Source organism: Columba livia, chromosome 1, assembly GCF_036013475.1.
Source record: "Columba livia isolate bColLiv1 breed racing homer chromosome 1, bColLiv1.pat.W.v2, whole genome shotgun sequence".
In the NCBI taxonomy this organism is placed as follows: Eukaryota; Metazoa; Chordata; class Aves; order Columbiformes; family Columbidae; genus Columba; species Columba livia.
The window spans coordinates 176,021,799-176,042,606 of NC_088602.1; the positions used below are offsets into that span (position 1 = coordinate 176,021,799).

Genomic DNA, 20,808 nt, shown 5'->3' on the forward strand with positions numbered 1-20,808 from the left:
ATTTTACAACAAAAAGTTGTTCTTTTTCTTTCCAAACAGCAGTTTCCCTGCTTTTATGGGCAGGATGTGACAGGCACAAGGAAACGCTGCTGCTACTCCACCTTTCCTTATGCCCAACTTCTACTTCAGGAAATGTAATTATGAAGTTTATACGGCATGAGATCTGCTAGAGCTGATACGCATTTCAGGTGGAATGAGAAGAGAGCCTACTAGAATTTTTCACAAAAAACCTACCCTTGATAACATTAAAGAGAATAGGGAGAACTGGTACCCATCACACCCTCTGAAAAAACTCTCATAAGATGGGACACATTAAAAAGGACCAGTCACCTCATGGACAAGCATGGGATAAGCTGAGAATAGTAGAAAGTTTCCTCAAATAAAAAACAAATTCTGCAAAGCAAAACCACAAATTAATTGCCTTTTATTAAAAGTCCCTGAAATACTCTACGTTTTAACAGAAAATACTAAGAACCTTGATGTTTAATACATGTTTTTAGGGGGCAAAATAAAGCAAGCAACCTGATATCAACTCCATTTTGACATGGGATCAAAATGAAAGTTAAAAAACAAACACAACAACATCACCCATCACCCAACTGGAAACACAGCCTTTAGGTATGCCTATAAACTCGTCAAGTTAATAAATTATACCACTAACTTATCCTATTAGAAGCTTATCAATCTCAGGAGCCATTCTTAGCTTACAAATATACACATGGGCACCTACAACTATATAGCCAAGTGGAATCTCTTCAAGAGCTGGAAAAAATAAGAACAGATCTGGAACTCCTGACAAACACAAAAGCATTAGTCCTGTAAATAAAACAGTTCACATCCATTCTTCCATTGAGCATATGTAACATCGGTCCACTATCAAGACCTCTCTAACTGCAGACTTACCATGTGTGAAGGTCTCAGCTTTACACACCTAAAACAAACTTGTAATGAACATAAAAGTTGGGTTTTTTCCTTCTGTTCCAAAGCTGTACAGGCAATGCAATCAAAACACTGAAATTCAACCAAGTTTTGTTTATGTAACCTGATTACAAAAACTCTTCAAATTAACAAATGTCACAGGTTCATGTAAAAAACTCTTCTGTAATGACCAGTTGCACAGGGTAGGGAAGGGGGAGAGGAACACGCTGCTGTTTCCTACACCGCATCCTGGCCAGGCAACAGCATATTACATTGCAAGACACAAAGAGCAGACCTGCAAACTGCAGGCAACAGAACAGTGCAGAGAAGGTATTCAGTTCCCTGATTTTTAAAAGGTGTTAATTTAGGACCCAAACAGTCATTTCCATCTCACCAACTTGAACTACGAATGCGAAAAGTTACAGTACCGTAGTAAAAAGTGCCACCCCTTTGCACACAAACAAGGCATCCCTGAGCCTAAGAAAGTTCTCAAGATGGCAGAGCCTGGTCCTTGATTATTAGGGCCATTGATTAGTAAGTCCTAATGAAATCAGTAGAGTTATTTATTAGGGCAATTAGTAAATCTTAATGAAATCAATGTAGTTACTTACATAAGCTCTATAAACATACCAAGGTGACATACACTGATGCTCATGTGTGCACACACAGAGTAAAGATATGTTTGTAGAAAAAATAACATGTCAACAAAGTGTGGAAACACAGGGACTTAAAGGCAGCTTACTACATGCTTTTAAGAAAACGTTTTTAATGATGCAAAGTGGGAAGAAGCCAGCCACAGCTGGCTGTGATCATATAAAAATCAACATTTCAGAAAAAGAGCAGAGACAATCTGAACAAGCAAACTACAAAGGATGCAAGTGATCCTAAGAAAAGATAATGCTGTGGGGTCTACAACTTGAGATCCTACCACACCTCCTGGTTTTGCTTCAGTAAGCTGCATTTTGTTTATACTTTCTCCAACTAGTGCATCTTACTAATTTGCATTACTGGAAAAGTAACAAAAGCCCTAAACATCTTACAGGCTTAACCAGGCTAGGAAATACCGCATTTCTATTAAGGCATTAGAAGCTTAGTCCTCTCCTAAGGAAAGACACTGATTAAAACCAGCAACACTTGATGTTACTGGTAACATATGGAGTGTGTGCTCTCCTCTCTTTGTACTGCTAAACAGTTTTACATGGCCACATAATTATACTAGAAATGAAGCACACCTGCTTCCAGCCACCTTCCCACACAGACACACGGTGTTTTGGGTCATACAGCGCATACACAGGACAGACGAGGAGCCTGCTCTGGGATGTAGCTTCCCAAAACACCCTTTGCAGCCAGCAGAGGGGCAGGCGCTGAGTGGACCCTCCACTGCAGCCCCCTGTCCCAGCTCCGTGCCCCAAGACACAAAGGATGAAGTCGGGCAAGGAATATTTACATTTTCCGACAGAATCAGCCCTACTAAATGCCAGTTATGGAGTTGCACTGCTTCCCTGCAGCGCACATCTCGGGATTCCATCACCCACCGCTGTTTGTTTTTCCTGACCGTGCAGGACACCTGCACCCAAACCGATCTCAAACCACTTCGAAGGGAATTCTTATGCATGTCAACAGGCATGCGTAATGCCGTCGAGGAGTCACGCCCTTGTTTTAGTTAGTTCAGTCCTGTCAATAAAATAGGTAACAGTAACTTTCACCGCAGAAATAGATTCTTTTATATCTTACTAATACATGATGGGTAGATGACCAACTGACTGCTATAACTGGTGGCAAGACTGGGAGCTGGTGTGTAGACAAGCACCAGCCCTTTGCGGTCTCTTGCCCACAAACCGAGAGCACTGAACATCCTCGTAATCATGCTCCTACCCTCTGTGGGATCTTTTTTGCAAACTACTACTGGTTAAGGGAATCATTTGCCAGCACAACTGGAGATTCCTGGGAATGTTTTGCAAATCAGCTGTAAACAGGAGGCTTAGCAAACCCTTTCTACAACATTACACATAACAAGGAAACATTCTCCCTACACCCATAACCTCAGCATTCTTGCGTTTCAGTTTACAGTAAGTCCCATATATCTGTTTAACAGAACGTTTTGAAATACCATGGTATCAGGAACATTGGCAATACAGTACTAGATTTTTGCACTAACTTTTCTAACACTACGAGATGTTGCAGATCTGACTGCTTTGGCTCAGAAAACGCACTCCTACTGAAAAGGCTACCGCCGCCTTCTACCATGACAGCTGTTTGCTAAACGTGATCTCTCTCTGCGTCCAAAACTTCACTGATATTTGCTGCCTTGATCCAAGCTGTTTGAGTGACTGCATGTTGCTGGTAGCTCTGGAGTACAAAAAGCACTGAACAAACCCAGCACAGTAAGATTAAAACCTAAGAATTAGCACTGGAAAGTTGAGCCAAGAGAGCACAGCAATCCTCATTTAGATTTATAAATAACAGAATACAACTCTCCCCACACCCAGACAGACTTAGAAACTCCCAAAAATCCAGCTTGCTTATTAGTAATAAGAGCCACCAAAATGCTGCCAAGGGACACCTGGCCCCTTCAGAGGCCTCTCATTTACTGTCTCTGCAGCTGGATAATAGGAAAAGTCACCATTTTTCACTCCCGCACTGAAACCAGGAATGAACAGACAGTTCAGATTTTGCCATAAATACACATGTAGTTTTAAGGAGAAGTAGTAGTCTTTAATTGTATGTCTTGGGAGTAAAGTGCTGAGCAAGCATAAGCTATAAGCTTTACTATGAATTTGAACACAACCAGTAAGTAGTAGGTTTAAGAACATTTGATTGGAAATAATGCTATGAAAAGGTATATAAAATGCTTTCTGGAGACAAACACAGCACACATACAAGTGTCAAATTTCCAACAGTAATTTGAAAACCAATTATTCAAAAGTAACACAAACCATTATCTTAATTGCTCACAGATATGTACTGACTGAAAATGTGGCAGACAGCAACAGTGATTTTTCAGTTGATTGCAGCTTCAACACATGTTAAAAGCCTGAGCCAAGGTTCACAATACTACATATCAAGACATTTTTCCCCTCTCAAAATCCCAGCCAGAACTGCTCCATTGCAGCAGAGGGAGAAGCTGCAGAAAAAATGAGGTTTTGTCAGTGACAGAAATTCCTGTGAGTGCCTCTGGAGCAGCCAGGACTGCAAAGGGAGAAGAGCCGTGGAGTCCGGGAAGATGACAGGAATAGGCAGGGAAAGATGCAGCGCAGGCACCGCAAGTCAGGACCGCACGCTGAAGGAGGTGCATTTAGCTGCGTTGTGGAATTGTTGCTCAGTCCAAGGTCCACTTACTGTTTAAATAAATATTTCAGTCTTTTTAGCAGCATCATTATACTTGTTATCAACAACCAAATAAAACCTCAGAACAGACCAATTAATTTATGGTTTAACACCAGTGTATTTTTCTTCACATCCCACATAGCACTGTTTTCCCCTCACACCTGCAAACATGAGCATTTTTCAGTGTTCGTGGCAACATTTTTATGAAGCAACTGTGACTGAGGCTGGGTCTGCAAGATCCCTTGCTGCAGAAACTGGAAGGAGCCCAGCAAAGGAGGCAGGAACAGCAGGAGGAACCTCTCGGGTGAATTCAGCTTGGCAGGCACGAGTTCCACCCCTGCCCTGAAAAGGAGTTTCGAGTACAAAAATATCCACAGATGATCACTAATAGCAGGTTCTTTCCTTTTAGGGGAGCTGGTTTGAGACCTGATACTAATTAGGATTTGCTGGGTCATGAACATTCACATCTGCAGGCAAAGCAAACACGTGCAGGATTTGTGTGTTCTCTGCAATGTGAGGTACGCGCACAAGTCTGGTTAGACCTACAGCTGCGACAGATCAGAAGTAGAAGATACTTCTTACCACACAGAGGAGGCAGCAAGGAGGGGGACAGGATGGGACATGAGACCCTAATCTGGGTCAAAACACCCATACAGTTTTATTCCCACGCCAGGTGATACAGCAAGACAGGAGGAGGCAATTCCACCAGACAAATCCAAGCGCCATATCTGCGAAATTCTAGTGCATCTAAGATGCCTGCACAGCGCTGGCAGATGCCTGCAATAGAGCATTAGCGGGATGCCCGCAACCCATCATGTGGCAACAGGAGACCAGGCAGGATACATGTCCCACTCTACCCACAAAAACGCCAGATACCTCTGGTTTAAAGCAACTGAGTCCCAACCCATACGCTGACTTCGTGGTGAGCCGAACTGCTCTGAACTCCGCTGCCAACATTGCCAGTGAGACACTTGCATTCACACACCTGCATGTAGGTGTTCTGTTCCAGAGCTGAATCCTACCCCAGTAACACCAGCAAGAGGCAGACTCAAGAAACCCAGTAAGACAAAGTGGTTTTTGCAAGTAATAGTTGGTCTGTGGAATTTCACATCACAAGACTCTGTGTTTACATGGATGTAAAAGTAACTAGAAAATTCACAGAAGAAGATAACCCGGTCTGCAAATCACAAGAGGCTGGAAAACTGTTCTGGAAGAAGACCAATGTGTGTTTGTCCTGTTTCTCTGCTCTGCCTCTGGCACCCATGGTGCCAGATGGGATACTGGTGTAGCCAGATCTTGCCTTTGAATTTGTATGGTTATTCACACATTCCTTATGTTTCGGCATCCACTATGGAATGGGAATATCACCACTGAATGAAAGAGAAACAAACAGCAGGTCCCAAACCAAAGCCCAGGTAGCCAAGGTGACCGCCAGACGAGACGTGCACAGAGCCTGAGGTGAACAGCTGCGGATCACCCAATTCAATCCGAACACAAAACAGACTTCTTAAAGCCAGAAACATGAGCAGCGGTGCACTTGCAGATGGGAAGAAGCTGTTGTTAATATGTTATTATCGGAAGGCACGTTCACAAACATTTGTGAAATATCATAGGGGAAAAAAAAAAAAAATCCATGCTGAAATGATTAATTCTTCTTTTAAAGAAAGCTTTGAGTACCGTGCAGGAAATTTATGGCTTTATGCCACATATTCCACAATAAGGAGAAGGGGAAAGACTCATCAAGATTAGCACCATATATTCTGTGTACTGGATGAGGCAGTCTGTGGGAGGGATGCTGGCAAGCAATAGTGTAATTAAAAATTGTAACCTAACCCAGAGAGACAAGGAGAAATAATGTTGGCTTTTCCAAACTAGAGAAAACTTGACTCAGTTATACAGTGTTTTTAAAAACAAATACACACTTGAATATGGTCATTTATAAGAGAGTTATTTTATTACCTAGAATGTATAACCCAGAATCAGAGTAGCATGGAGCTAAGATTCACCAAAAAACTAGGAAGAATGTGATGAGACTCTACACTTAAGGACAATTAGATGTTTTCAGATGAGAACAGTTACATTTAACTTCACATGACTAAGCCCTGGCATGCATATTCATATATATATATATACACACACACACACATATACACACACCCCCCTCAGCAAGAACCCACAACAAGAATTCAGCAAAAGAACTATTTATTTTTAAAATATTTAGGCTAAACTGAAAGACATGGGACTTGGTCTTGAATGAAAAAATAACTGCAAGAACAGATGAAACACTAAAAAAAGGGATCATGTTTTCTCACTTCCCTCCTTATGAAAATAGACTGCAGCATACATAACTTTCTTAGACTTTTTTCAAAGGGTTCTCTCTTGGGGGAAGAATATATTTAGCTTCCTGTACAAATTGTCTTCAAAGCATCGCATTTTCATGCTTCACTATAGATGTTTTACTTAGTTATTACTTACATTGTTGCTTCCAATGAAACACTGTTATAGTAATTGCTTTTCTTCTCATTACTAATGCTCTCCTCTGTTCCTTCCCTACACTGCATTAGCACATTGTCCAGCCCAGATGGGAGCTACCTCAAATTCAACAAGATTGTAATGTACTTGTCTCTCCTGTTAAAGTTGCACAAACAACTTTCAAATAAAAGTCTCAAATATTAAGACAGTGTTTTACTATTAAAAAGACCCTCATTTAACCTGCCAAAGAGACCTCCACTCACCCAAATAAAGCCTGGCACTCTGAATAACAGGATAAGCTTCAGATAAGCCAGCTCTTGTTTCAACCCAAGAGGCAGATATGAAATGTTTACAGCTGGCTTTCATTTTGACAGGTCAAGAGAGATCTGCAAATCGTTCACACTTAGAGCACATGAGAATTAATCTATCCGGCCAGGGCAAAATGAAGAGCAAGAATTACCCCCTCTGCCTACAACCTTCAAGGAGGCCAGAGGCTCATATTTCCCAAGATCTGCCTTTCAATTGCAGCAAGCATCAGCAGCCTTCTGTAAAGAACAAGGGGGAAAAAAAAGACAAAAAAAAAGACAATTTCTGCTCAAATACAGGCAGAGAAAGAAACAAGGAGAAATAAGGGGAATTAAGCCCGTAACATATATGACCTTAACTAAATAGGGATACCAAGTAAAGAGTGACCTAGAAGAAAAATCAGTTGAACTACCATCCATCTTGCTGCAAAGGATATTAAAATATCTGGTCAAGAGTTCAAGACTGCATTCAAGTTTCATGGGGTAATCGGATACTGCACGGAAACCAACATAACGGGATGCCTTTCCTGAGCAGAGGAAAAATTATCAGCTGGAAACTAAGAGGACAGCTTCTGTGTTCCTGGGTATTGGGAGGACCAAAACCTAGTTTGCAAGGTAACCCTCACCCAATTCCTCAAGCACAGCCTGCAGCTAATCAGCAGAATTAGTTCCCTTCTTGCAAGACAGACCTTTTCCTAACCAAAAGGAATGCTAATGAGAGAAGTGAATGCAAATTCTACAACACACACTCTAAGTGTTAAAAATAACTCCCTAAGAACCCACTTGCACACTTGTTACGTTTCCCTGATCTGGGTAATAAAGCAGAGCGGTTCTGGTAGAGGCAAAGAGCACCACAAAGAGCACTCACATGTCCAGCACCACAAAAAAAGGAAACTGAAGGTCCTGTGGCCTTTCCCTTGAAACTGCAAAACAAACAAAATAAAAGTCAACCTTCCTTTGTTCATTTTCACACTTTTTTCCAGAAAGTTGCATTGATGAGGAAGTTAGAAGAAGAGGAGGAAGTTGTTTGAAAGTACGACTTGAATAAAAATCCACCTCAAAGAATCCCACCACCATCTGTTGCGATTTACAGCAGAGAAGTATTTTAAACCATACAATCCCCTGAGGCATGCTGCTTCTATCACTGGCTCCTCCTGCACAATTCAGAGAATGCTGCCATGAGTTGCAGGAACACACAGCTAACTCCTGGGGAATCAGATAAAATGGAAGATACGTGTCTTCCCACATCTTCTTAAGTCAGTGAGTGTGTCTCAGCATTTTGCAAGTTCTGCTACTACCTCAATTCAGCTATTTTCCCACAGAAAATCCTTGGGCTGAGGCATGCATGGGGAGACAAGAGAACATGAACTGTCCCTGAACTGTGGAGAAGTGAAAAGGGGGTTGCACATCAGGACAGCATTGCTCCAAGCAGCTGCCAGCAGGTCAGAAGGGCAATGTATGCCACCTGAAGACAGGGTAAACCACCCCAGTGACAAACCACCCCAGTGATGGCAGCTACAGAAAGACATAGACAAGGCATGTCTAACACCTCTCCCTTCCCACAGCAGGAAGGGGAGTAGAAGTCTCTTTGACAGCTTCCCTGCAGGAAAAGCTTCTCCTGACACAACTTTTTACCAGGAGAAGGACATCTCATAGCCACCCGCAGAGCAATTGACTCTGTGCCCACCTCCTCGGAACAGACCAAGGGAAGCCCAAGCACAGGTAGCTCCACATAGGATGTGGCTCCACAGACCCAGTAAGGGAGAAAAGGCTCCTGCAAATTCATCTGGTTGAAAAAAAAGAACAGTGGCCTCCTACACAGAGCTTGTGAAAGGGACAGAATCCATAAGTGTAAATTAGCTGGTTGTGCCAAAAGAGGGTGGATTATAAAAAAAAAAAAAAGTGCAGATCATCATCTGACCTATCCCACAGGAATTAAGAAATATTGGCATTTGGGGAAAGGAAGCAGTGACAGAGTAAATCAGGGCAGCAAGCAGCTGCATGGAGAGCAGGTAAGTAGCTGGTATCTAACAAGGGAAAGGAGTGGCTGTAGGAGGTATCAGAGATCAAAGATTCGGTAAGTAGAGCAAGAAGAGATTAAAGGGCTGAGCTGCAGACACCCACTCAACTCAGGCTGACTCAGTACAACAGCAGGGGAGAGCTCTCAAGCCCTGGTGGAAAAGGAAGTCCTGCTGCACCCAGGAGACATGCAAGCAGAAATCATCATAGGGAGCAAAAAGAAAAACAACAGTCAAGAGCAGGCTAAAGAAGCGGAATGAAGATACAAGCCACTGGTGTGAGTGGAACGCAAACATTGTCACTGCTCCTACATCACAAACACTTCCCAGCACTGCAAGTACCTTAGCATCAGAATGCCACGTCAAACAAAACTGTCTTCTAGCAAAGTCACATCACCACAGTATCCAAGTCCAGGGGAGGAACCACTCAAAGCAGCAGTCAGGAAGCCATTTATATTGTATCCCAGTATAAGTGCTCAGTGGTCTGGGACATACAGATTCAGATTCTTCTCTTCAACTCAGGTTAAGGATCTGCAATAGAAGGCCAAGAAATGGAGCGCTACACTTTGGACTTCCAGCTTTCCAGAAGCCATCCCCACCCTAGGGAAGGCTCAACCCTGGCTTGCAGCTTATCCTGCTGTCTGCTTTAGCAAAACAAATGTGCTTTGATCTCCTAGGAGCAGCTGCTGTCTTCCTGCCCTTCCCCAGCCACTCTCAGAGGGCATAGAAGAAGGTAAGATACAGGAGCCTGGCCTGCAAAAACATCACTGCAATCCTCCTCTCTTTAAAGATACTACTCACACTGCACAACAAGCAAAAAAGCAAACGGAGATAAAGAAGAGCTGACTGCAACTAGTCAAGAGACTGGTAAGTCTAGCAGTATAGTTTGCTTAGTCATACAACAGGCTAAGTAAAAAGAAAACTGGAGGCAGTACAGGTTGGTGACCTGGGGGTACCTGAACAGTAAAGCTGGGTGCTCCCAACTAATAGAGAAGGAGATGAATCTGTCTCTCCTCACTGTGAAAGCCAAGGAAAAGCAGCAGCAATTCACATTCTACAGTTAAGCAGCTAAAAGGCTTTAAAGCGCATGTTAAAGGGAATGGAAAGCCACTTATTTTCCTACAGAGATGCACTTTAATTCACCCAATATCCTCAAATACCTGGTGGCTGCCATCACTTCTGGCATGCACTTACTGCACCTACTAAACGTCTCAGAGGAAGCTGCTGGGTGTCACTGACTAACTTCAAATTAAAGCACAGGTCAAAAGCAAGGTTGTTCCTACTGCCACATGTGAAACAAGCTTCTAAGAAAGTGCTGCTGCCAAGTCTATTTTGTTTAAAAGTACCTGTCAAAACAGCTAAGCTGTTTTAGGAAGAATAAGCTAAACACAGTGCTAAATTTGAGGCTTATACACCTCAAGTGCTTTTTCCAAATTACCTTTCATTTCAGTATCCCATTCAACAGGCCAGAATATAGAAAGGCTTTTCTGAACTTCAGGAGTTAGAAGCCTGTTTTTGACAGGTGTCAAGTGCTTGGACTTGTGTGAAGGCATAGGACAAGAGAGCTGTCAGTTACACTAAGGAAAAGAGAAAATCCTTTAATCCTTTCCACAGAAGACAAACAAGTAACAACAAAATGTATTTGCACAGTAAAGTCCAAAAGGGCTATGTATTTAAAACTTAATCCTCAGTCTTGTCTTTACATTTAATACCATGGCATGCCTGCAATCACACTGAAAACAAAACACCTCTCATCACTTGCTCCAAGTTTGATATTAGTGCATATGTCTCAAAACATATTTAAGCTCGCTTTGGCAGGCAGACTCAACATGATTACAAATTACTTATGCATAGTGCAGATTACATTCTGATAGGTATTTTTTAAGTACTGAGCAATGAATGGTTAGATTTCAACAATGAAATAAGGTTTCTCTCTGATTTGTTTCCATTTGCAGTGGCAAAAATGACTACAGGGAAAAAGACTACATGGTGGTTTTGTCTGCATTTTTTGTGCTTTAAAATGAAAATCCTAAGGGATTCCTCTTCAGTCGGTCACTCTGAGTAGCCAAGAGAGAATATGGAGAGCACTTACAAGAGTTGTTTATGAAATGACAAATGCTTTGAAGGACCTATTAGGTATGTATTAGAAGATCAATTCAGACTAGCAGTAGAAATTACTTCAGGAAAAGAGACACTCTCCAGAAGATAAATAACACATTGAGGCTATGCATCCAATTTAAGATTTCCCAACAGCAAGTAATTCAAAATTGAACCTACCATTTATTTCCTTAATGCTCAAGACTTACAAGCAGCAAGTAGGTAGCGTTACATGGTGGAGTACATCACTTTAAACCATCAAGAAAAAAAAATAGATTTTTTTTTTTTAAACAATGTATAATCAATCCTCTACTGTGGGAAGCTGGGAGGAGAACAAGGGGAGTGGGAAGCACAAGCAGTGAACAGCATGATGCAAAAGAAAACCCGTGTGAGTTGTCTCCATGCTCTGAGATGGCTGGTTTTGAGCTACTGTCAGCAAACTCTGCTGAACCCAAGGCGGCTCCTCCACAGACACCAAGGTAACACTGCAACACTTCACTGTAAAGAGCTACAGCACAGGATTCAGTCCACGCCCTGCAAAACTCTCCACACCCCAGCCAGCCCTCTCACATCCTAGGCATCTTGACTGGCAAGGTTAGAGCTCCAAAAGGCTATATACTCTTTTCTGCTGGCAGACATACTCCAGCAGCTACACTCCCTCTTTTTTCCCAGATGAGTAATACTACTGGAGTTCCCTGACCTTAATATATTGCAGCCCCACCAAAACTGTATTGGCTTAAGTGAGGGATAGAAGGAACCACTGTTACACTGAGCAACACAGCCACCAATGGACGTCACACCGTACTTTTAATGGCTTTTATTTGCTCTAGGGAGCAAACAAAGCATTATCACCCAGACGTGGTCAAACATGAGTGTTAAGTTCTCCTAGGTGGTGTGACGCAACCCAACAACTTGCTGCTCTCAAGGGCAAATGGGATATTTCACTCCCCTTCCCTACAGCTGTGAGGTGTCCCTGGCTCTCAGCATTTCTTCAGACTCTCAGTGAGCAAAACTCAGCTCATTAATCCATCAGAAAATTAACTTGAGAAGAAAAGCTAAGCTAGAAAAAAAAGCTAAGCTAGAAAAAACAAGGTCTAAGCAGTACAGGAGGTGGTGCATGGACAAGTAGGATTTTTTTTCAGCAGCTTCAAGCTGCTCTACCCAGTCCTGACCCACTCACACTGTGTGAGCCAAATGTCCTATAACAAGGTGTCTGGTGTTTGGGTTGGTCACTTCTTAAAAGCAAGAAATTGAAGGTATTTCCATGCAAAACTGGAGATACACACCTTAGTCCTCATTGGAATCCTTTACGTTTCTGTACTCTTCAGAGAGTCTATTCCCTCCAGAGTTTGAAATACTATCTGAGCAAATCAGTAAGTAAAGCAAACACTCAGTATGTACAAGTTTAAATCTAAGGATGTGGACCCATCAGATCCAGAAAGGAATTCAGGCTTCAGGCACACTCATGTGGGTTTTGAAAGAGGATTTGTTCACCACCAGGGAAGCCACTTGGGAAAGTGCACCATACTGGCTACAGATGCAGAATTTCTTCCCTGGTTTTATTTATTCTTCTCAGCTTCAGAGAGATCGAAGGCCTCAAAGGGCAGCTCTAGTAGGAAAGCACAGACACCAGGACTGAAGCTGCTTGTCTCATCAACAGGAGGATAGTCCGAACAATTGTGGAAGACATCATCTGCAACGACCCTGTGCATGGACAATCCTGGTCCTGACTGCCTAAGCAGACAATCAGCAACCTTAGAAATTCAACACGCACGTTCACACTTGGCAAACCAACCCTTCAGCTGAATTTTTCTTCACTGGGAGCCAACAGACAACCTCACAGGTTCCTGTGTAGCAGACTGGACTCAAGCCTGTGTGGTTTTGCCCACTCCGGTCCCCAACACTTGTGCAGTCAGACATTTCCCCTGCTACCAGAGCAAGCTGTCAGCTCTCCAGCAAAGGACAGCTGGGATGTCTATTAGATAAGCACCATTCAAATTTTGACTTGGGGCCTGCAGCGAAGAGCATTAGTATGGGAAAACGCCACTTGAAATGACGCAAATCACCACGTGCCCTTTATATTACAGGGTTGCTGAGATAAGCTTCATGCATTCCAAAACTTTCACGCATTCACTTAGAAAAGTGTATGCTTAATAAATATAAATGCAATCTCTTATGTGCAGTTTTAACTATTAATATTAAAAACAACTGCTACTTGAAACAAATAATAGGAAACGTTTATCCAGAAAGTATTTTAAAATTACAGAACTGCAAATGTCATCCCATCCTTCCGCATTTAGAAAAACTATTTCCTTTATTAATCTTTCTAATCAGACTAAATGTTTAAAGTTTCCTACTGTGCTTCACGATTTGCCTATAAATCATTTGTTTATAATCCACCCTGCAGAATGAACCATCTTTCTTTAAAGCATCAAAGTAATCTTATGCAGTTGATCTGATGTAACAATAAAGCGACATATCCTCAAAGGGAAAGGAAGCATGGTTGCAAAAGGCAGGCATGCAGAAGGCACTGAAACTAAGCCAGATAACAAACATTAATATTGTTAGTTCATGCAAAACTACTTCCCTGCTTTAAGGTATTTTTACTGAAACTACAAATACTCCATATCTTTCTTCACCATTCTCTCAGTTTACTGATAACCCAGAGTACCATTAAAAAAGGTAAGAATTTAACATGCTTCCTATCTATCAACTTGCTGCTAAGGACCAGCATAGTCATTTGCATGACCCAGCTAAAACATGTAATCAGCCACTTACAATAACAAAGAACTCAAAAGGAATCCTGTTTTCCAAAGATGGAAGTAGTAAAAGCACCAAAGAGGAAAAAATAAATAGCATCCTTTGCTCTGACATGTAGTGTCTATTGCATGTGACTAAACCCTAGGTCATGCATAAACTTCACAATTAAAACTTCCCCCCCTTTTAAAATACAGAAGATTGCATCAAACAGAGGGACATTTTGTATACTTGGTTATAAACCATAAAGTTCTCAACCCTGTCCCTCTTACATCAGCTGCTGGGTTAAAAAAACACAAAAAAAACCCAAGACATGCTGTTCTCATTGCTTTATTCTAGAAATGACCGAAGTGACCACAATGATGACAGATTTGATCCCTTCTTCCTAACAAAGGATTTTCCGAGGTTTGCCTCACCTGGAGGTAACCAGTCCAGTGCAGAGCCATTCAGTCTCTGTCATACACCATGAAGGGGACCTACACACAAATTTCTCACAAAAGGTATCATGGGTTGTTTAGAGTACTGGTGACTGATAGATTAAGCTGTTCCAGAAAATTAGTTCTGTAGAAATAAACCATCCTGCTTCTAAACATCATTCTTAAATCCCACTCCTCAGTGGAAATCATCTCCAATACCATGGGAAAGGATTGTGCTGCGAGATCGGGGGAAGGAGCACACGGCAACTCTCAAGTCCAAGAGAAGCCAAAGCACAGGATGGAGAGCCAGATGCCTGCTTTAAAAGAAAGCTGAATCCTTTGAGGTTTATAAATCCATTAAAGATGTATCTGTCCACGTTTATCTGTGTCTTATGATAGGAATGGTCAGTGGAAAGCAGGCATTCGTAATCCTGACAGAATGCGTAAGGGCCCTGCTGCTGAGGACGGCTAGACCAGGAGCTCCCCAGCCAAAAAAGCCCTTTGAAGGAAGTCCTGCAGCACTTCAGCTCAGAACAGCTGGGGGATGGAAAGGAATATCTGCCACTCCAGAAGGAAAAGAGGTAAAGGGGCAACCTCTGTACTGCAATAAATACACAAAAGTCCAGGGGAAAGGTAACGCCATGTCTCCTTCAGCTGGAGCATTCACAGCTCTCCACCATTTTGAGTTAAAAGCAGATTGCCTTCTCTTAACTAAGCATACCCCGGACTGTCTAGGGCAAGAACTGAACTCTGCCAAACCACTGTGTAAGAGAATAAACACACACAGAATGCTTACTTTTCTCTAGATAAACACACAGAGCCAACAACACTACAGCCTCAGTCAGCAGGAGCGGAGGGACCCGTTTCCCTTCCCCAGGCCGCAGCTCCCATGGTGCCACCCGCGCCCCAGGGAAGGCAGAGGAGGGGGCTGGAGGTAAAAGCCAGAACAGAAACATGGAACAACGCTCCTGCTATAGTCCCTGCCATGAAGAGTCCAAGCTGCTGCAGGTCATGCAAACACAGTCTTATTTACTTAACTTTTCAAAACTTCCAGGTCCCCCCTTTGTTCTAAAAAAGCAAGGCTGTTCTAAAAACATCTTCTGACTCAAATGATCCAAGGTCAGCGACAGCATCAGCTCCATTTAATACTGGAAATTATTCCAGTAGCCTCTGAAAGGGCAACAAAAAACCCCAAGTGGTTTGTGTGCAAAGGAACTAATAAAACCTGGTTTGCTACCCTCTTGCACATGATCTACTTGTAAACTAAACCATAAGAGACTTCCACATGAATGGCTACAAAGGGGTAACTTGTACTTACAGCTTCACTGAAGATCTGTAGAAGCTTCAGGCCCTCATCCTTTTGTGAGATCTGGTTAACACATTGTCTGCCTTAGGAGATGGATGGGAAAAATTGCAGAAGTCTCACTTCTACAGGAAACAGTGCTAAAAATGGGCAGACAGGGTAGTTTTGATATCCTACCCCCAGCAGCAAGTCAGGATAGGTTTTGCATTAATTCATACTTCCAAAGCAATGACTGATGTGAAAAGGCTACACATTACACTTAGAGACAGCACAAGGCTACTCGTACTTGGGCCACCCATGCTTCTACTTGTTCCATGCACAAACAGCTTTCTGCCTCCCCAGGCAGGAGCCGAAGGCTCTGCACAAACACTATGCATCTGTTATGCCACATGACTTTCTTATAGCAATGAAAAGGGAGCTTAAGAGGTTCAGAAACACCATTCTTGTAGCAGCTCCCTCTAAAAGGCTACTGTTCCATCAGTAGTGTGGACACAAAAGCACAGAGCAAAAAATTGTCCATGCACTTTTGTAAATTGTGAAAGTATTCAAATAAAAACAGAAAGCAATTCATTTTGCTCAGAGATGAATGCAAGATGGCAGGTCACCCCAAAAATAAGCCATATCATTATCCCAGAGCATTTTCAAATTAAAAAGGAAAAAAGAGACACCATCAAGGTTAAAGGCAAAAGAACAGTCTGGAACTGAAGAACAAGACCTCCTTGGAAGGAGAGCTTTAATTGCACACCCTTTGCAGCAGAGGTGGGGGTGGGAAGAGAGAGACTTTGAAGTGGGACACGGAGCTGTAATTGCATGGGCACTTGCTAAGTAGGTCTGCATTTGCTAAGTAGGTCTGTGTATTCTGTTGAGCAGTATAATAGAAAAAACAACTCAAGAGATAAGCGCTACAGCCTGCATAGGGCTTGGACACCTTCCCAGAATTCAGGTCATAAGCAAAGACTCTCAATAAGCAATGAAGGGTGCCAGAGCAAACACTTCCATGCAACTCGTCTGCATTTGCCTGTCTAGCCAAAAATTAAATGATGCACTTTTTCTTTTTATTGGCAAACACGTAAAAGTACAGCAGCTTTACGAATTTCAGTCCCTCACCCACTTTAACACAATAAGACTGTAAGTCAACACCAAAGTTTTAAATACTGCTATACATAGTATATAGTTCAGCTACCAAGGTGTGTTAACAAAAAAGAAAAAAATCCTGCATTCTACATTTACTTTCAAACAAGTTCTCTAGAGAATGGCCAAAGCATCCTGAAGCCTGCTGGAGAGTCAGCTGGATTTCCAGCACAGTCACACTCTGATAAAAGGAGCTTCAAATTCAGCCTGAAACTACATCTAAACACTAAAGTATGTGACCTTCATCTTGCAAAGGAAGTCAAGGGACTGGCATTGGGCTGTGGTCACTAGACTTCAGCTTGGAGAAGCATTTTAACCATCTGTCAATTATCAGCAACCATCTTCAAATTTCCAAGAGAACAGCAGCCAAAAAGGAGGGATTTACAGTCACTAATTACCCGACATACCAGTGTTTACAAATAGGACTGCTTAACAAAAGTGGTATTGATAAACAGTTGTCTGCAGCCAGGTTTTGTTCTGAGACCTCCTCAGGCATCACAGCCATGAAGGAAGGTGTTTCAAAAAACACACAAAATACTGAAGGTTGAGTTGGTGATCTCAGCTCAAAGCCAGTTCAGCCAGTCCTGACAGAGAAAACAAAATAGGTGGTGAAGAGATGACCAAAAATAAAAAAAAACCACACACACCTTTCCCTACATATAAGCTGCTCTCATGAGTATCACAGTTTGTATAGCACAGACTCATGGTGCCTTCCAGATCAGGTCACCGTTCATCTTCAGAGCTCCCATCAATCCACCACCTGCACCACTGCAACAGACACCACCATCTCCACCCACCATCACTACCCACAACATGCAGTTTCCACACAAACCTCCGCTCCATTTCCCAGCAAGAGCTCTCCAGACTCCTCTCTACCCAAACTACAGGGCTCACAACCACAGCCACATTGGTGAGCTGGAGCACACACCAGGCTCTTACCTCTGCTCTCTACCCTTTGCTCAGGGTAGACGTTTTAACGTTTCATGTAGTCACTGCACAGAGAAGCTTTGAGCCAGGGAAGAAGGAAAAGACAGAGGTCAAACAATTTCCCCTGGTCTCCTCACCCTGCCCATGACGGGCCAAGTGTCCCGAAGGGGCCAGATGCACCCATGCTCTTCCAGTCCGATGGCTGCTGATGGTCATTGCTCCCTTTTCCAGCTCCCAATAAAACTTCATTCCTAAGGGATATTACTAATAGGGAGAACCAAAATTTATTGTATGTAAATCTAAATATTTATACTCATTTCTCAGTGTCCCATTGCATGACATTCATCTAAGGGCTGAGTTCAGCAACTATTACAATGAGAGTGCCTTCAAACTGCCAAATGCTGTCCAGATCTTGGAAATGTCATCAGGCTTTGGCCCTTCAGCTCCTGCTGGTGCTACCCAGTCCACTGGTTGCATCCACACTTGCTCCTTGTTTGTTAAAGTACTCAAAGCAGATTCACACATTCATAAAGAAAGGTCTAAGAGAAGAAGGAAGAGAAGGAATGTCTCATTCGATAAAAATAATCAAGGTAAAACACTAGACCAAATTTGCAAATAATGAAGTATCATTTTATGTATCTTTTTAAACTTGGTACTTTTCTTACCTTAATACCATACACAGCACTGCTATTTACCACGATCTTGACTATACTACTGCCTTACTCATCTGAGTCCTATTTTTCATTGCCTTGTAGGAGAGAAGAAAAAGAAAATAAAATAAAATTTTCAAAAAAGACAAAAAAGGGGAGTGGTGATGGTGATGTTGAGTTCCAGTTTATCCAGAAACTCCTCAGGCAACACTCTCCTTATTTGAAATGAGCAAAATAAATTATTAAGCAGTCAGGAGTCAAGACCCTCAGGTGTTCCCAATTGGTGATCAGCAAAAGGCAGGAGTGCACAGCCTGGCCTTCCCTCCTTCCAATGGACCAGCAGCAGAGCAAGACCTCCCACCAAGGGGAGCTGCCTCTTCTCTTGCTGTAGCTTCTTTTTCACCTGCACTTCTGTCTTCTATCCCATAAGAGACACTTTCTTCCCCTCAAGCAGCAGGGGTGTCCAAAAAGCTGCCCCTATTTACACTTGTGAAAACAAGTTACTGTCAGTTACTGTCATGCCATAACCAATAAAGCCCAAGTAAAGTAAAATCAAGGCATAAAGTTGATTACTGCAGTAGTTACCACAGGCAGATAGTTTCAGCTGTGAAACTTTTAATGAAGGGACATAAAAATGGATATTGATAATACGTTTATCAAGCAGATTAATAAATCCCTTCCAACCTTCTCCCAAAACTAGCAAGCCTGGGAATCTACTGCAATTTCAAAAGGTGAGTAAAGGACTAAGACCTGATTTCCATTCAAAATTCAATTCAATATGCTTAGAATAGTGCCCTCGACTTTGTACTCTAAATGGATGAACTGGCCTGTAAAACCTTTTACGGGAAACAACTAAGGGAGGATTCTAAAGCCACAGAAAATACGAAGAGCCAATACACAAATGCATGTGATTTTTAAATCAAGAACCTGCACATAAATCCAAAGTTTACATTGCAATCCCATTTGCTGCACTATTTTCTGTCAAATACTAAAGCACAAACAATTTTTTCTAATCAGCAAGCTCTACTGCTTTCTCCTTGGTCATCTCCTTTCAGAAGCATTATTCATTTAAAAAAAAAGACAAACCAAAACAGCAGAAAAACAAAAAGCCCGGATTCTCCCACCTTCTGCCTACCTGTAGCATCTCTATCCAGTTATAAAACCTGTTCAAACACTCTAGGGCACCTCCTCTGTGCACCATCTACTGAGGTTCTTCCTCCCAAAGCCCAGCTCCACAAGGTAGGCCAAGCCCAGATGGGGCTTCTTGAGGTCCCATTCTCCCTGTCAGCCTCCCCACCTGTATATTCCTCTACCTGCTCCTGCACCAGAACTGCTCCTCTGGCCACCACACAGAGATCTGGTTCAAGCAGGGCATCTGACAAAAAACTAACTTAATTAGTTTAAACTGAAGCTGTAGTGGAACTCCACCCTCTGCTCAAGTGATGGCAGCCATGCTCCAAAACAGCCTGAGACCTGCAGCACTCACCTTGCAGGTGGGTGGCTGAGATGTTACAGGGCTCGACCAGTGGAAGAGGGATGAACTGCTGCATGATAATCCCTTCATGTTCTGCCTTGCAACACATTGCTTGTTGCTCTTGGTTCAGAGGATGAACCCAGGAGATTGGAAACCTTGCTGTGCTCAGCACCCTCTACAAAATGTCCAAACCAAAAGAGGACTGAGTTGCACCAGGCTTGTGTTTTGATGCAAGTTATACCCTGTGAATCAAAGTGTGCTTAATGTTTAGTTTACCATGTCTTCACTAAAATGTTTTGTATACATATGCTCGAACAGAACTGGAATATGGTGAAGTTATGAACCCAAAAGAAAATACTACCTACCTATTTACAGATAATGGGTGTGGATCAGCAATCCGACAATTAACATGGGTAAAAATTATACCACAGTTAGAAGATTTATGAGCATGCAGACATGAAACTGCACAGAGATTGAGAGAAGAACGAAGAGGGAACAGAGCAAGCACTACCCAGGGAAGTATGTCCTGGGACATGCCTGAAAGACAACGGGATCCAAATCCAGCTCAGAGTTCCAGTGGGGCATCCCTACCACGTTTCAAACTTTTTTGCTTGCCTTTGTTGGGAACAGTCAGATCAAAGTTGGGATTTCTCTGGGAGGGTAGTAGAGAGGTTCATTTTATACTGACGGCATAGGGGAGAATGATACAAGATCTCTGGAATACCTAAAAAAGCAGTTCCTTTCCACATCCAGGGAATGGCACCATGTTTGTAATTATTGCACTTAGCACACTGCAATGCTCATACCTGCAAGATAATGAAATACCAATGCTAGTGTTAACAATGCTGCTTCTATAATCCTTCTGATAACAAACACTCTTCTGCTGCCTTTTCTTTCTGACCCAGTCACTACAAATGCAAAACAGCTTCTGAAAGATGTTCCCCCCCATATCTTCCAGATCTGTGAAGATGAAAACATATAGGTTATTACTTGTGTAAGAGGTTAAATCCAGA

General features: G+C 42.5%; 1 protein-coding gene and 1 long non-coding RNA gene across 5 annotated transcripts in view; one reads left to right on the top strand and one right to left on the bottom strand.

Annotated features, from left to right (window-relative positions):
* The window catches only part of RASSF3 (Ras association domain family member 3), a 110,713-nt gene that overhangs the window by 18,570 nt on the left and 71,335 nt on the right, over window positions 1–20,808 (bottom strand). The window lies entirely within an intron of this gene.
* Window positions 9,700–12,891, top strand: LOC110356898 (uncharacterized). The gene is made up of 3 exons (XR_002410228.2): window positions 9,700–9,907; window positions 10,996–11,176; window positions 12,714–12,891. It is a non-coding gene; the product is annotated as an uncharacterized LOC110356898 (long non-coding RNA).